The 17620-nt window shown below is 37.8% G+C and overlaps 1 long non-coding RNA gene across 1 annotated transcript in view; it reads left to right on the top strand.

Moving 5' to 3' along the window:
* The window catches only part of LOC105946992, a 45230-nt gene extending 38089 nt beyond the window's left edge, over positions 1 to 7141 (top strand). Inside the window, exon 3 of the long non-coding RNA XR_001170442.3 lies at positions 6439 to 7141. This is a non-coding gene — a long non-coding RNA (uncharacterized LOC105946992). The remainder of the gene's footprint in view (positions 1 to 6438) is intronic.
* The last annotated feature ends 10479 nt before the right edge of the window (positions 7142 to 17620 follow it).

Below are 17620 nucleotides of genomic sequence, written 5' to 3'. Positions count from 1 at the left end.
AAGTTCTTCCAGGGAAGGGCAATCTGCATTGAGTTCTAAATGATCTCAACAGGTTTTAGATTAAGTATTTTCGGATTAGGGAGTGTCGCAGTTTTGTCGCATAATAAATCTCAGAAAAGTCACATCTTTGCATTTTAGTGCAAAAAATCCAAACGTTAGTAAATGCCCCCCTTAGAGGTTCGATTTATAGGGGGTGCTTAACATACTGGTACCCACCAGTGAATCGAGCTTTCCTTGTCATTTATATTAACTGTAGATTTATTTTAAATTAAATGTTATAAATAAAATTCTTTATGAAGTAATTTAAACAGGTTGTTTTTTGTCTCCCAATCATGAACCATCAGTTAGCAAATATTATTCCATTCTACCTCCTCTGGTCCTTTTAAATAAACAACAACAGTTGTTAATGTTGATTGAACGGCAGTGGGGTGGGAGTGTTAAGGTCCCCATACACGGGCCGATTGTAGCTGCGATATCGGTCCCTTGGACCAATTTGGCAGCTTATCGGCCCGTGTAGGGGCAAGGGGCAAAAGTCTTTGCTTCCTGCTGGTAGAATTTGTAAAGGGGAGGAGAGATTCATATCAGGATTACACCTTTTTTTATGCTTGGCACTCAAGATGAGGATAACCAGTGTTAACCAACTTACATAAATATGTGTCTGCATTATTTTAATTAGTATTATAAAAATCTGATTTTTTATGTTATAGTGCATTTCGTAAGATTATCTATCTCTTTTGCTATCAGTTTGGCTTCCATTTTCTCTGTACACAGGTCATTCTTGTGCTTGGGTATTCTCTAGTCCTGCTCATTCATCATTTGCCTTTTGTTTTACTGATACAAATGTAACTTGCTGTCTGCCAGAAAAAACCTACATTCAGATCATTGCTTTGCCATTATCCCTTGTCCTACTAACAAATTTAAACCAAGCCCCTTGAGAGGGGAACATGTGTTCAGGGGATGGTCAATGTTTTATCATCTCTTCCTGTGTGGGAGTTATTCTATAGGGATAGTTATGTATGCTTGATGTTTAAAACAGACTTAGATATAACAGGGAATTGTATTCAACCAGAATTCCCTGCTCACAGTCCCCACTCCCACCTTTTTTTCCATAACGTCATTCATAAAATCACAACCATCACAGCAAAAACTTTCTTTACTGCAGTGTTCCTTATTGTTCATTTTAAGGCTTGTTTACAACTGCAAAGTACTTTGCTTTGACAGTATATAGACTCCGTGCAATTTGCACATACTTCCAGCACAGCCTGCTCTTATCAGTTAAATATAATTGTGTGCAAGCGCAAAGTACAGGACACACAGACACAAAGTACTTGTAACACTGCCCTTCAGGAACTGGTACTTCCAGGGTTCCCTCAACTTATTGAAACTACATACAGAATTGACTTACACCTAGTCCATGTTAATGTCACTATGCAAACAAAGTGACAGCATTCAGTTATTCTAAAGTGGAAGCAGATGCATTTCTAATTCTTACTCAAGTACTGATGTGCATTATTTACCGAGTGCCTGCAATAATGCAGGAATTAAAACTAGGCATTTTTGCATCAATTTTAGAGGTTTGTCCATTGAACTTGCCCCATAATACAATCCAAATTGTGGAGCTATGTAGTAACATGCAAATGTTTGGTCCAGTAAATATAACAACCAATCAGATGTATGTTGTCAATTATTCAAAAGCTTGCATTGCACATTAAGATCTACTTATTTGGCCAGATTTGCCATGTGAATGGTTTTTTTTTGCCTAACTTGGTGCCCCAGGATGTTGACCAAACAGAGCTGAACTGGGTATATTAAGTAGTTTGTTGGCTTTAATGTTACTGCAAAAAATGTTGCATAAGTAATGCCAAATATTAAATAGAAGCCTAGCAACATCTGTGGCTATATGTGACAGCCTTATATGATTGGCAGCTTGTAATGAGCTCTTAATTACACTCAAAACTTCAATATTTATATGTTATATATATCTGTAAATGTAAAAATATGCAAAAATTAACTGTAAATAGTGGCAAATTATAAGCTTATTGAGCTCTGTGGATGCAAAAGTTACGTATAAAATACAGCTGCAGATAAGAAAGAAGTATCTTTTGGTTTCAGTTTATCTCACTAAAGTACTGTACTGTAGCTGCACAGTACAAGTGTGTGGTTAAGTAGGTGTATGCTACAGAATAGAATGGCTAATTCTATGTAGGTTTAAAGACCTTCCTGACATCAACGATTCGCATCATTGTGACGCTTAGTCCCACCTCTGCCTCTGACTACTATACAGGCAGCAGGGAATTCCATTATGTGTAGCACTCCCACAGTGAGGGGTGCTTGGCATTTATTTGAGGGGATAAACTGTCCTCTGACATTAACAATTCGGCTGTGAATTTAAGAGGGGGCTCAAGGATTCACATCAGTCACTAGCTCTTTTCTGCAGATTGATAATGCATACCTTTATAGCAAATTTGTACTACTGTGACATTTTAGATATAGAAATAAATATATATATATATATATATCCCTCTTCTAATTGATTACATTCATACACAGAGAGTTACATTCAATTAATTCTCTAAAATTGCATGTCCAAGATTCTCTAACTGGTTCCTATACCTTTTTCTCCAAATTATCCTTTGCTCAAAGAAAAAAAGGATCATTTACTTATGCCCCGGCAGCAAGTGCAAAATTGTTTCTCTTAGTGCTCAATCTCAATGCGCTTGTGTCAGTGGAGTATCTGCAATGTTCACTTTGTGCCAGATTAAGAATCTTACTTAAGGTGCTGAGCACAGTGGTAGGGGTGCAATATATCTCCATGCCATCTTCATACCATTTTGGAGTGTAAGTGTGCAAAAGAACAAACCAGTTTTGTGCCTGTTTTTTGCAGTTTGCGCAATGGCCTTCACTTGGCAAATGCCCTATTATGTCCATGGTTACCAAAGACGTGTTTGGATAGCACTACATACTATGACCAGTTAGCACAGCAGAAAGTGGCTAGACTGCTGATTCGGCTAAGAACAGCTTTACTCTGCAGATAGGGATTTACTCTGCTATGAGCTTTGCTTCTTTCATGAATTGTAAAATATCACCTAAATACAATTTCTATAAAGATGACAAATCATAGTATAAAAACAAAAAGGAGTTCTGGGAGCAACACAGTATGTACAGTAAATACACTAATCTCTATGCATTATTATTACAGAAAAAATTAACCTCCATGAATAACTGTTTGTTAAATAGGACAGTATGGGAAATAGTATTGCCCTACTTTGTGCTTTCTGAAAAATGGATTTCTAGATAACACACCTCCATATATAGTGGTACGTTTTATTGTTACTTTTCAGATAATTTCTGAGCAGTTAAAAAAATCTTTACCTTTAGTTGTCCTTCCCAAAGCAGAGAGAAAAAAGCACCCATAGCTTAGACATTTAAATTCCTGCACTGGGCAAACAGTACAAATAATACTGTATACTGAGGAGGAAATGGAATCAGCATGTGGTACATTTGTGCACCCAAGTTGGCAATATTTAATTTAACTGTCATTAAAAAGCCTGGCAATTCTGTGGCCTACAATTTCCCCCAATCCCTAATATGGTAAGAAACAGTGTGTTTCATTGAGCTTCTGTGACTGGGAATGTCTAAGTCCAACGTGTGAGGCATTGATCTAGGGTATTTATGCCCTCTTAAGCACAAAGCAGTTCAAAGCTGGTAACGGCCTTTAACTCCCATATGTAATAAAAGTCACAGAGTCTGCACCTATAAGATGTTGCTTAGCTGTGACCGGTATATGCTGGTTGCTATATGTTACTAGACCAGTAACACACTTTTTACTTGTTATTAGATAACCCCATCATAGGTCTTGCAAAACTTTCTTCAATTGCATCTACATTGAAGTAGTCTGTTTACTTATTGAAATGTATTCAGTGAGCTACAGTAGTTTCATATTTAGGCTAAAACCCATTGTTTTTGAACCTCTAATACTTTGTGTCCCTGTCCCCAAATTCTAGCATTGATATTAGACACATAAATGTAAAATTCACAGGGGCATATGGTGCATAAACATTTAGTAAATCAAATTGCTATTGCATATCCTTAACCAACATTGCTTCTGATAAGTGTTGGGTTTTTGAGTTGTTTCTCCCAAACTCCTAGGCTGGGTGATGTGATTGTCAACAGCCCCTTTTTTGCATATAAGGTTAATGCCTGTGGATAAATGCAGGCTAAGAATTAGCCCCTCCGCTGGCATCAGCCTTCTCCTGTGACTACACCTGGACCCACAGCATTGGCTCAGGTGCAGGCACATGGCCCAGATTTGGCATGCTCTTGCATTTCAGCAGTAAAGTCTGCTCCGTGTGCCTCCACCTGGGTGACGTAGTTGCTTCAACTGCAGGTCCAGGAAAGGGCTGATTCTAGCATAGGCTGATTCTCGACCTGCAAGCTGAGAATCAGCCCAGCCTGGCAGTAGCCTAAATATATATATTATAAGTTCTACAGACCAAGCACATCCTTCAAAGTCATTAGAATGTATATACCTTGCATTGACTTATATAACAGGTGGATACAGGGCCGCCATCAGAAATCACGGGGCCCCTCACAAAAAATTATTTCTGGGCCCCCCTCCCACAAATACAAAGGACTCACAGATATGAGACATTGGTAGCCAGCAGGCCCCCCCCTAGTACATTGGTAGCCAGCAGTGCCCCCCTAGTACATTGGTAGCCAGCAGTGCCCCCCCTAGTACACTGGTAGCCAGCAGTGCCCCCCACAGTACATTGGTAGCCAGCAGTGTCCCCCCCCCTAGTACATTGGTAGCCAGCAGTGTCCCCCCCTAGTACATTAGTATCCAGCAGGCCCCCCACAGTACATTGGTAGCCAGCAGTGCCCCCCCTAGTACACTGGTAGCCAGCAGTGCCCCCCACAGTACATTGGTAGCCAGCAGTGCCCCCCACAGTACATTGGTAGCCAGCAGTGTCCCCCCCCTAGTACATTGGTAGCCAGCAGGGCCCCCCTAGTACATTGGTAGCCAGCAGGCCCCCCCTAGTACATTGGTAGCCAGCAGGGCCCCCCCAATACATTGGTAGCCAGCAGGGCCCCCCCTAATACATTGGTAGCCAGCAGGGCCCCCCTAATACATTGGTAGCCAGCAGTCCCCCCCTATTATATTGGTAGCCAGCAATCCCCCTATTACATTGGTAGCCAGCAAACCCCCCTATTACATTGGTAGCCAGCAATCCCCCTATTACATTGGTAGCCAGCACAGCACAACCCTCCTTGGGCTCCTCCGGCGACGGCTTCTCCGGCGAGGTCCTTCGTTCCCAACAGCACTGCGCTTCTGAGTGCCGAAAGACGCCAGGCCCTTTTATAAGGTTGCGGCCCGTGCGTACTGACGTGCATGTATGCACGGGGCGCGACCAATAGGATTACCGCTGACCACCAATGACAGGGGCCCGGAATAGATTAAAGGGGGCCCGGCGCTGCTACAGTTCTCTTAGCTCGGGCCCCCTTTTAAAGTTAAAATCGCCCGGGACGGCTGTACCCCCTGTGCCCCCCTGATGGCGGCCCTGGGTGGATAGGTTTTGAATTTATTAAACATTTAAGCTATTTTATCATTTGTGTTGATTGGGTTTATTTGAGATTGTTTTCACGACTAAGTTTCAGAAAAAACTTGAATATTAGTTAAATGGCCTCTTAAAGGAGAAGGAAAGGTGGAATCACTGGGGCGTCAACATTTTAGTCACCCCCTGTGATTGTATTGACCTACCTGACACCCTGGGCTGGTGCTCCTGTTAGAAAAAAAAAAAACGTGCCGCTATTATACCAAAAAAAATGGAAAGAGCAGGAATGGATCTCCCTGCTAGAAGAAACAAGACAAATGGAAGAAATAACAGCGATAATACATGGGAAAAGTACAAAATATTGGGATACATGGTCCTCAAAGATAAACTTCCTCAGACGCCAAAATAGATAAAAACCACTAAATACAGTTGGTCCCCCCTTAAGAAACCACTAAACCAACGATACACATGCAATCTGGAATGCACAAGACAAATCCCTAAGCCCCAAAAGGAACTAGTACAAATTAGTGAAAAGCTACCAAACGCACAAATGCTTAATTCTCCAGGGTCCTGGTCCTTTTACTTTCCCCTAATAAAAGACTGCCTTCAGTTAGGGAAACCATACAGCTTATAAAAGTAAGCAATACAGTATAAACTATGAAGTGATTTACTGTGAAATTGTATTTTTTGCTGTAATACTCGTGCACACCCTCCCCCCCACCCTCTCTTTTTTCTGTTTCCCCCCCCCCAATTAAAAAGTTATAAATAAAGATTTAAAAAAAAAAAAAACCTGCTTGCTTGGGGTACATGCAGGTGAGTGATCCTTTTTTAACGTAACATTTGGCACCCCCAGTGATTTTACCTTTCCTTTCCTTTAATCTTGCAGGTTGAACAATGAAAACAAATATTGGATTGGCTACCACGAGTTGCTTCCTAGAGAATGATTTACTGAAAATGGACTCTATGGGCGATGGCCTTCCTGTAATTTGGAGCTTTCTGAAAAATGAGTTTCTAGATAACAGATACCATACCCATATGGTTTTAACTGGGTTATTATTTTATTATTAACATGTATTTATAAAGTGTGTGTTTGTACACTTTTGTGAACTGTGTGAAACACGAGAGGAAAGCACACTCTAATCACAGTGTGTTAATATGGTTGTTGGGGAAGGATAGTAGTGAGACATAGGAGCAGTACCTTAAGGACCTTTGATGGTTCAACCTTTTGACCATGCCAATATTCATGATATCTGCTTCAACTTTCACCCAGTCACCACTTTTTTCACCTGTTATCTGTGCTAAATTGAAATTAAGGACTTTAGACATTAGCTCCACCTTCAGACCTCAAATGTTACACTGGTAAGGAGAGGCAGAACATACAGTATGGAGGAGGACAATCTATGTTATCATGGGTTTGTGTTGTGAAATAACTTTCCCATAGTGTACAAGCTGTGACTCATTTTGCACAAATTACATTTACAAATACAAGCATCTAATCTCTTCTCGCCTACACATCTGAATAATCTGTAACCTTGGGGAATTATTTAACTTTGATACTCTCAGTGCAATAAAGTAATAGTTTAACTCTTTTACCGCACTTTCAATGCTTTCTAAACCCTGACATCACAATATTTGTCAGAAAAATATACAATAAGGAAATGTACAGGTAACCCTATGTATATCAACAAATAGTACATGATTCCAGTATAGGTTGTTTCCATTATTTTGGCACCAGTCAATAAAATCTATCCATTTCAAAGTGATATCATTAGATATTATGACTGCCTTATAGGGTTACTTGTGTTACAAAATTGTAAAATATGTGTATTTCAAAAAATACTGTACCCACTACTTTTGAAGTAGTCTTTCTGGCTGATCAATACAGCATTTCATGAATTTCCCACAAGTGCTCTGCATGCATTATGCATGTACATTTAGTTTCATGGCAGTACCAGTACATTTGAAATGTTTGTCCTATTGCTTTTTATGTACCTTTAGTTTTATGGAGGCACCAGTTCATTTAATATAGCAAGGTGCTATATTCAATTTCAACATTGCATGATATTCTTTAAATAAGGTAAGTAGAATCAAAGTAAGTAGAGGCCATATGTGCAAAAACACATACAATATACAGTGTATATATATATATATATATATATATATATATATATATATATACAGTGGTGTTTGCCCCCTTCCTGATTTCTTATTCTTTTGCATGTTTGTCACACTTAAATGTTTCTGCTCATCAAAAACCATTAACTATTAGTCAAGGATAACATAATTGAACACAAAATGCAGTTTTTAAATGAAGGTTTACGTTATTAAGGGAGAAAAAAAACTCCAAATCTACATGGCCCTGTGTGAAAAAGTGATTGCCTCCCTTTTTAAAAAATAACTTAACTGTGGTTTATCAATTTCAATTTTCAATTTCAATATCAATTTCTGTAGTCACCCCCAGGCCTGATTACTGCCACACCTGTTTCAATCAAGAAATCACTTAAATAGGAGCTACCTGACACAGAGAAGTAGACCAAAAGCACCTCAAAAGCTAGACTTCATGCCAAGATCCAAAGAAATTGAGGAACAAATGAAAACAAAAGTAATTGAGATCTATCAGTCTGGTAAAGGTTATAAAGCCATTTCTAAAGCTTTGGGACTCCAGCGAACCACAGTGAGAGCCATTATCCACAAATGGCAAAAACATGGAACAGTGGTGAACCTTCCCAGGAGTGGCCGGCCGACCAAAATAACCCCAAGAGCGCAGAGACGACTCATCCGAGAGGCCACAAAAGACCCCAGGACAACATCTAAAGAACTGCAGGCCTCACTTGCCTCAATTAAGGTCAGTGTTCACGACTCCACCATAAGAAAGAGACTGGGCAAAAACGGCCTGCATGGCAGATTTCCAAGGCGCAAACCACTTTTAAGCAAAAAGAACATTATGGCTCGTCTCAATTTTGCTAAAAAACATCTCAATGATTGCCAAGACTTTTGGGAAAATATCTTGTGGACCGACGAGACAAAAGTTGAACTTTTTGGAAGGTGCGTGTCCCGTTACATCTGGCGTAAAAGTAACACAGCATTTCAGAAAAAGAACATCATACCAACAGTAAAATATGGTGGCGGTAGTGTGATGGTCTGGGGTTGTTTTGCTGCTTCAGGACCTGGAAGGCTTGCTGTGATAGATGGAACCATGAATTCTACTGTCTACCAAAAAATCCTGAAGGAGAATGTCCGGCCATCTGTTCGTCAACTCAAGCTGAAGCGATCTTGGGTGCTGCAGCAGGACAATGACCCAAAACACACCAGCAAATCCACCTCTGAATGGCTGAAGAAAAACAAAATGAAGACTTTGGAGTGGCCTAGTCAAAGTCCTGACCTGAATCCTATTGAGATGTTGTGGCATGACCTTAAAAAGGCGGTTCATGCTAGAAAACCCTCAAATAAAGCTGAATTACAACAATTCTGCAAAGATGAGTGGGCCAAAATTCCTCCAGAGCGCTGTAAAAGACTCGTTGCAAGTTATCGCAAACGCTTGATTGCAGTTATTGCTGCTTAGGGTGGCCCAACCAGTTATTAGGTTCAGGGGGCAATTACTTTTTCACACATGGCCATGTAGGTTTGGATTTTTTTTCTCCCTAAATAATAAAAACCCTCATTTAAATACTGCATTTTGTGTTTACTTGTGTTATCTTTGACTAACAGTTAAATGTGTTTGATGATCAGAAACATTTTGTGTGACAAACATGCAAAAGAATAAGAAATCAGGAAGGGGGCAAATAGTTTTTCACACCACTGTATATATATTCACAGACAAATTTAGACTATACATATTCCGTATTTAGGTGCATAACCAATTCTGCATCCCTGTGAATGGGTTTCTTCAACTGCCAAAAAGCATTTCAGATCACCCTATAGTACCTTTGACCCCTACTACATAAACACTTGTAAAACGTTAATCATCGGCACTACAAGGAAATCATTATACCTACAAAGACTTCAACTGCATTATTTTTGTTGTGTATTGACACTTATAGAGTTCCTTTTGAAATCCTACATTCTGTTCCTCTGGGCAGGGTAAACATTCCAATCATGCTTGGGGAAACATATAGCAGACCTTCACTTTCATTTACGAGATAAACCTCTTCCAGGAAAGCCAAGCCTCTGTAGGTCACGTTCCCACACATCACTAAAGCTGGCAGAGGGAAATTAGTCAGTGGGTCTTGGTGCACCCTGTGTGTGTGAGTTCTCATTATCCCAGAGGAAGCCATAATTGATGTCGGCAGTTCAAGGAATTATGTGCTCTGAATTGGCTGTAAAGAATGTCAGTGTTATATAACAATACTTTGTAGCTTTATTTTGGCAGAGTTCAAAATATGACCATGACCCATACATGATATTATTATTATTATTACTTCATTCAATTTGACTAATGATGAGCTAATCTGTCCCGTTTCGATTGGCCACAATATTTGCAAAACTGCTGAAAAATTGGCAAAACGGGGAAAATCTTGTCAAAAGCTTCTACTGCATAACTTTTTTGACGCTCACTACTTTTTTTTACAAGACAATGACTTTTTTCCTCGCTCAGCAAATTTTTGTCAGTTTCACAAAAGATGGACAGATAGATGGCCAGTTTAGATTTGTTGATGTATTTACAAAGATCAGCTGACAGTGAGGCGAATGATGAAGCTGAACTATAAGCATTTTACTGACTGAGAGAAGAGGGGACAGATAAAAACACAAGAAACTTTTAACATCAATCTCTGATTCTGTCGGCAAGTATTATTTTCCCAAATAAAAAGTCAGAATGTGTTTATGCTATTCTCACTTACTCCTATATATTGACATGGGATACTACACAACGTTGGTGGCTTTTACCAGCCTCTTGCTTACAACACTCAGCGGAAGAGTCCTGGAAAAGATGCGTACAAATTCCTTTTCCTTAACTTTGACCTTTTGCTGCTTTGGTGGTGCAGAAAATACTCTCAATACGTTGGTGGTCCCTCTGATATGAAAGGTTTAAGACTGCTTTGATCCTTATTCCTAAAGCGCATGTCCTGTTAATGACTCATTAGTCAGAATGTCCTTAATTATATAAGGCAATATTAAGAGTTCACTGAAATGAATTATTTTCAAATGTATTAATTTCTTATATTGATGGATTATTATTGTCACTCATTACAAAAACGCAAACAATATCATGAAACAAAGGTAATAACTTATTATGGCATTAGATGAAATAAAATAAACTGAACCCGCATTTTTTCTATAATGCCATTGTGTGTTTGTGTGTTTATTGTGACATGCCATCTGCCTGTACACATAGTTTTTATTGGAAATTAGCTATGTGCTAATAGCTTAGTGAAGGATCTGTAGAAGTAGAAGTTCATGTAGAAGAGTAAATAGATCCCAATATAAACAGCTGATGTTACTGTATAATAAGCAGTTCATATAAATTTTAATCTGATGTGAGTGCTAAGAATAAAAAATCAAATCAACAGTTATGTCCCATGCAGCCCCCCTGGGGCTTTTATGTTAGACATCCACTCATTCCAGCTTTTATAGGTTACACTTTTAGGATAACTATATTAGAAACATTTTTGATTTTGCACAACCTATCTAGTTACCCAGGTTTATTTTTACACTAAAAGCTGGGCTTCAAGGATTGTACAGGAGAGCCAACAGTTCCTCTGTCCACATTCCACTGTCCAACCAGCCAGGCCCCCCTATACAGTCCAACCTGGTAAGATTAAGTACCAGTGCCCTAAAGTGACTTTTTTAAAGACCAAACATTCCCTGTATCCTATTTTCTGTTTGCATTACTTTTTACCAACTGTAGAGGATTAAGGGAATGCTGAACATGATTAATGCATGTATTTTACAGTCTTTTTGCATAACTGTGTAAATCACATAACACTTATTTATATAAAGCAGTTGGATACATGAATGTTTACAGTTTACATGAAAATTCATGGAATATTGACTGTATAACTCTTAACAGGAAAAAATATGTAACTCATCTAGACATGTTTATTGTGAAAAAGGGGTAGCCCTTAGATCTGTTCTACCTTGGTAAAACTTTAAATAATTTCATAAACATTTATGGCAGGTAGTGAGAGGAAACAGAGACAGGGAATGATTAATGTGAATTGTCTTTTGCTGAGCCTGTGTTTTATTGCTTTGTTGATGACGTGGAGTTACTACAACACATTTGTTTGCTTTGCTGAGGCATTCAAACTAAAAATAGCTAGTAACCTTTGTAACCTGGTAGCAACTTTTGCTGATATTATTTGTGCAGTCTAATCTAAAAATAACATTACCCAAACAGATCAAAGTATTAAGCAGTAAGATCAGACTTTGACATGTGCCCGTGTGTTACTCCTTCAGTAAAAAAAAAAAAACTTTGTCTTATTTGACCAGGTTGGAAGGAAATGGTTCTATTAACTAGAGAGCATAGGTCAAAGACTTGCAGTGGTGCAAGAGAAAGCATGTAATGGCTTCTTGACAGAGGTGGGGAACTGATTTAGCAGAAGGGAAAAATAAATATGTTTAGATAAGGAAGGGACAATGTATAAGTAGGCAGGGGAGTTGCATGTATGTATATTTTTTATCTTCTTATACCGGTACAGTAGAACAGTACACCAACAGGGATCAATACAATGATAAGATTAAAAGATAAATACAAAATAAAGTTACGTTCAAATACAATATCACCAACGACGTTTCCGTCTCACACAGAAACTTTCATCTGGAGTGTTTTTCACTCCAGATGAAGGTTTCTGTGTGAGACAGAAACATGGAGTAATAAACCTTTCTATTTTTGCATTTACATTTTGCTCACAATTCTTTAAATCCTAGGAGTGCTGTCCTTGTTCAAGTATATATATATATATATATATATATATATATAGTAAATATTAAATATTGCCTTTTTACATCTGTTCTCTTGATCCACCATTTAGTGATGGGCTGTGTGCTCACTCAGAGATCACATGACTAGAAATAATGCAACTTTAACTGGCAGAAATCTGTCCATTAATTGGCTGATGTGGCATTGTGTTTGTGTGCACTGTGACTCCTATGATCCCAAGAGGTGGCACTTATCCTAAAATGGCAGTTTTCTATTTAGGAGTACCTGATAGCACATACTACTAAAAAAGTATATTTTTATGAAATTATGTAGATGAAGCAGCGTTTTACATATAAGCTTGTTTATGCAGTATATTTTTATAGAGACCTACATTGTTTGGGGGTATAGTTTTCCTTTAAGGCCATTAAAAGCGGTCAAATAGTAAAGGGAGTAGAATAAAACATGTTAAGGTAAAGGTAGAAAGGTAAGGAGAGTAGTAGTGGGAAATGTGGAGGAGAGAGAAAATGAACTGGGGTGTGAGAAGTAGAGTATTTGATAGTTGTTGACAAACTATGGTGGATATGGGTATAGAGGTGTGGGACCTGTTATACAGAATGGCATCACCATTTTGTAATTTTTCTGCTCCTAGGGCTGTTGGACAGGGCATCATGTCTGCTTCAGTAAGACCATTTCTTCACTGTCTGCCTTACTGTATTAAACTCACATGCTTAAGGGTTATTCTATCACAAATTTCTTGGGGCAGTAAGGGCCCACCAATGAAATTTTGCCCAGGGCCTGTTGGTACCTTAAAGCAGCCCTGTGTGAAAGAGATTTGTGTATTCCTAGCAAGATGGCATTTACTAGTAACAGGCACAACATGCAACAATGCTTACAGTGATAGTTCTGCAGGAGGTTAAAGCAAAGAAAAGCATTGCTGGTTGCTGAGTGGGTAATACAGAACTTCAATGCAATATGGAACAGCTAGAAATCCCCTAGCTCTTATGGTTATTGTGTTTTTATTCATTAAATCAAATATTATTGACCTATTTTTGTAATTGCACTTAGTAACAGGTGTACATTGTTTTAAAAATGTCAGTCTGATTTATTATGAACAATTGTCAATATTGCTATTTTTTATAAAGCAACTAACTATTTTCTTTTAATTAAACATTTTCACACGCACATAATTACTTACCCTTCCGCTTAGAGCTGTGGTTCAATATGCCTGTTTGCGCATTTCTGTTTTTAGCTTTTCTACTATGTCATGCATAACAAATATTAAAAGATAAAATAATTTAACAAACATTAATAAAAGCAATACCTTGTGACAAATAATGGAGTCCAAAAATGAAAGTTATCTTTGATAACCACATCCCTCTTTGTAGTTGCATTTGAAATTACTTTGTTTTGTGTACAGGGTTGTCATAAGACTGAAGTGTAGCTGATTGTGATTTTCACTGCCACAAGTGTACAAAGTTGCATATTAATATGTATTAAGCAATCAGATTTTGCAATGTAATGCTATTTCTTAGATTATTATCCTATATTATACATTTTGGGATTCACTTCTGAACTGGCCCAGACTACAAAACATGCAGCTTTTTTCCATTGTCAGACAATGCTCTACAGATTTGCAAATGTATTACAGTGCCCCATACACTGTTTAAAAAGTAAATGTAAATGGGACAATATTGGACTGGTAAAATGTACTAAATATCTTCTGGATACCCAAACCCAAATTCTGATGTCCTTTTACTGACTGACTGTTTTATTATGAAAATGTTAAGCATGCCAACCAATGTACAGCTCATACCACACTTTAAGGGTGGGGGGGACACTTAATATTTTTGTTAACATTCATATATATATATAATCATTAATATGTCTGTGTTTTAAATGCATGACACTTTGATCAATATGATTTGGAAGTAAATATGATATTTTTTGTAATTGTTTTGGTGTGTTCATCTGCTGCCGCTTTTGCAAGTCAGTAACAGTTCATGCTTAGATTCACTCAGATTGCTTCCCTGCTTTATTATATTTTGGTAATGTATTAATATTTGTTTTGCATGAAGGGACAGCCAGTATTCCAATATAGTAGTGGCATCAACATTTTTTACATGGCCTGGGTGTCTCCATGCAGTAAGACCAACAGCAAATTGACAGGACCCATCAAAGAGAGAGTAATATGTTGTGGCTGGTTGGTTTGGCATTTAAAGAAATAAAAATATTTACTAAAACCCCTGCATTACACATGTATACACTTGCAGCCATACACATTTAATGAAAGGTGAAACAAGATGCATCAACAGTGTTTTCTGCAAATAATGGCAAAGTCAATAGCACATGAAGATACATGTGATTAATTACAGCTCTCAACATTTTTACAATCCATGAAAACACTTTTACATTAAAAAAAAGGAAATAGAACTTTTGATTCATTTATTGATCTTTGAGCAACTATTCTTTGAAAACTTTCCGATCACTTAGTAAATGTGGTTTTTGGTGGTGGGGTGATGTGCCACTTGGAACTGCATCTGAGATAAACGATATGTGTCACATTCAAATAAATGAGAGGCGGCTGTTTGCAGAGATGGGTTCTCCCTGAAAGATTAACATACAGCATTAACATGATGCTGAAAGTAGATATTTATTATGTCATCCGCACCGTGGCTCAGCCATACAGCTGTGTTTTCTGTGACCACTGTAGTGATGTGGTTTTCAGGTTGTTACAAAACAGAAAAAACAATTCTTGCATCAAACTCTACAGTAAAGATCAGGAATCTCCAGATGGTATGTAACTAACTGAAGTAAAACCTTTTCTTGGCTTGCAAAATCTGGCCAGTTAGTCTAGCAGTATATTAAAAGCCATGTTGGAAATCCAGAAAAAAAAAATCTGAGTGGTTTGTTTGAATGGACGGGGGAAACCGATAATTGTTAAGTTATACAAGAGCCTTAATGTTATGTAACATAGTGTCCGACAAGCAACACTTACCAAGATGTACAGGACCCTAATTCTGCCTAAGGAAGTCATGATTCTAATTAAATAAGCTGCCAACATTCCTGTGCTTCACATTTTATATTCCTTAAGTATATTAATCTTTAAATTAAATTCTATGGGGTTGATTCACTAAAGTGCGATAACGCGTATCGCATGTTTTTTTGTGTTAAAATTGACGCGAAAAAACCCAGCGCAATTCGCTAAAGTAAGTTGCTAAGTCTTATATCGTATGCATTAAAGAGCGCGCAACCGAATGCATTAATTTCGTCAAATACCGCACAAAAATAGTCTTCGCGACTTAAATAATGCAAACAACATCACGTCTAAATTAAGGCAAATATCCTTTTAGTGAATCGTGCGTTAATACGCGATAACATTTTTAACGCATGCTATAAATAGCGCTCATTTTATCGCACTTTAGTGAATTAACCCTTATTAGTTCTGCAACAACTTTGTAATGGAATTGATTATGCTGGGTTGTGGTTTTTTTATAATTATGGACCAACCAACTTTGGTTTATCATTAATGATATTATTATGAATTATGCTATAGTGATGCTAAAAAAATTGTTGTAAAGTGTAAGTTCAGATGAAAAGCAACAATGAAATGTGAAATGGTTTGTGGTCTTTAAGCAGATGAGCAGAGGAAGTTATGCATACAGACCTTTCTAACTGTGACTGATATTATAGAACAATGCCTTTCCTGTGTGGTAACTAATCTATAGGGTATTAAAAAGATCTATTGCTTCTCCTATTTTATTAAGAAGCAATGTGTTCTAAAATGAATGTACTGTATATTAAAATAAATATTTTAATCATGAAGGAGTAAAAGGTTTTGAAAGAAAAGTTTCTATCTTTCTTAACAGTTAGAAAGCTCAGATGACAGCTGGTAATGCCTTTGTCAAAACAGCACTGTTCTTCCGTTTTGGGTCTCCAGAACTTTCTGCAGTGGGTCTGACAAGGCAACTATGCATTACAGGAACTGACCAGAAAAGATGCAGGGATAAGGCAACATTTATGGTTGTGGACAGTCTAGAAGTCAAGGTCCAAGTTCCCATGGGTTAATGAGTTCCCATGGGTTTGTAAAAAGACTTAACCAAGTGGGGGGGGGGGGGCAAGAGTGTCTTTAGAATAAACCCAAGACGTTTCCACAGGACCAAACCCCTTCCAATGAATAGGGTATTGTATATCTCAGTTAATGTACAATTTCTTGTACAGGTATAGGACCTGTTATCCAGAATGCTTGGGACCTGGGGTTTTCTGAATAAGGATATCTCCATAACTTAAGTCTGCTAAAAATCATTTAAATATTGAACAAAGCCGATAGGCTTGTTTTGCCTACAATACGGATTAATTAGATCTTAGTTGGGATTAAGTACAAGGTACTGTTTTATAACTAAAGAAAATAAGGAAATAATTTTTAAAAATTAGAATTATTTGCTTATAATGGAGTCTATGTAATTCGAAACTTTCTGGATAACGGGTTTCCAGATAAGGCATCCCATACCTGTACTATATGTTCTTGATGTCCATCAAGAAAGACAAGAGAAGGAGAAGTGTAGACAGTGGAGAATCTATTAATTATAATGGGTTTTAACAGGGAGACATGTAAAGAGTCCAAGATATTAAGTTCATAAATACAGAAAAAATATATAAGTCCAAGGAATCATGCTTGAGATTGTTATAAGTAAACTTAACCATTTAGATTGGTTGGTTCTTTCAGACAAGCTATTGCTTTGAGGATGATAAAACGTAATTTCCAGAAGTTTGTAAAAGGTACACCAAACTAGGTAACTAACTAAGTCCCATGCTTTGAAAAATTGGAAGATGGAATCCCATGCAGGCAAAACATGTCACTGAAAATTTGGACCAGGAAAGCAGCAGACAGGAATTTCTAAAAAGTGACAAAAGGAGCCATCTTAGAGAACCTACCCACTACCATTAATATGGTGGTAAACTCAACAGATGAAATCTATGACAATATCAAACCAAGGTTTGCTGGAAACTGGCAAAGGCTGAAGAAGACCATAGGGAAGAAATTGAGTTTTCTGCTGAGCTCATAGCAATAAGTTAAAATGTTATTTCCAGGATGGTCAACAATCTTGTGAGACTACATAAGGGTTTAAAGGGTTATGGATTTGGATGAATGGACACATGTTAAAGCACATGAATGAAGAAAATGGAACACAGCAACAAAATAAAAAAAAGACAA

Source organism: Xenopus tropicalis, chromosome 4 (assembly GCF_000004195.4).
Source record: "Xenopus tropicalis strain Nigerian chromosome 4, UCB_Xtro_10.0, whole genome shotgun sequence".
NCBI lineage: Eukaryota > Metazoa > Chordata > Amphibia > Anura > Pipidae > Xenopus > Xenopus tropicalis.
This window is presented reverse-complemented; position numbering and strand designations above follow the sequence as displayed.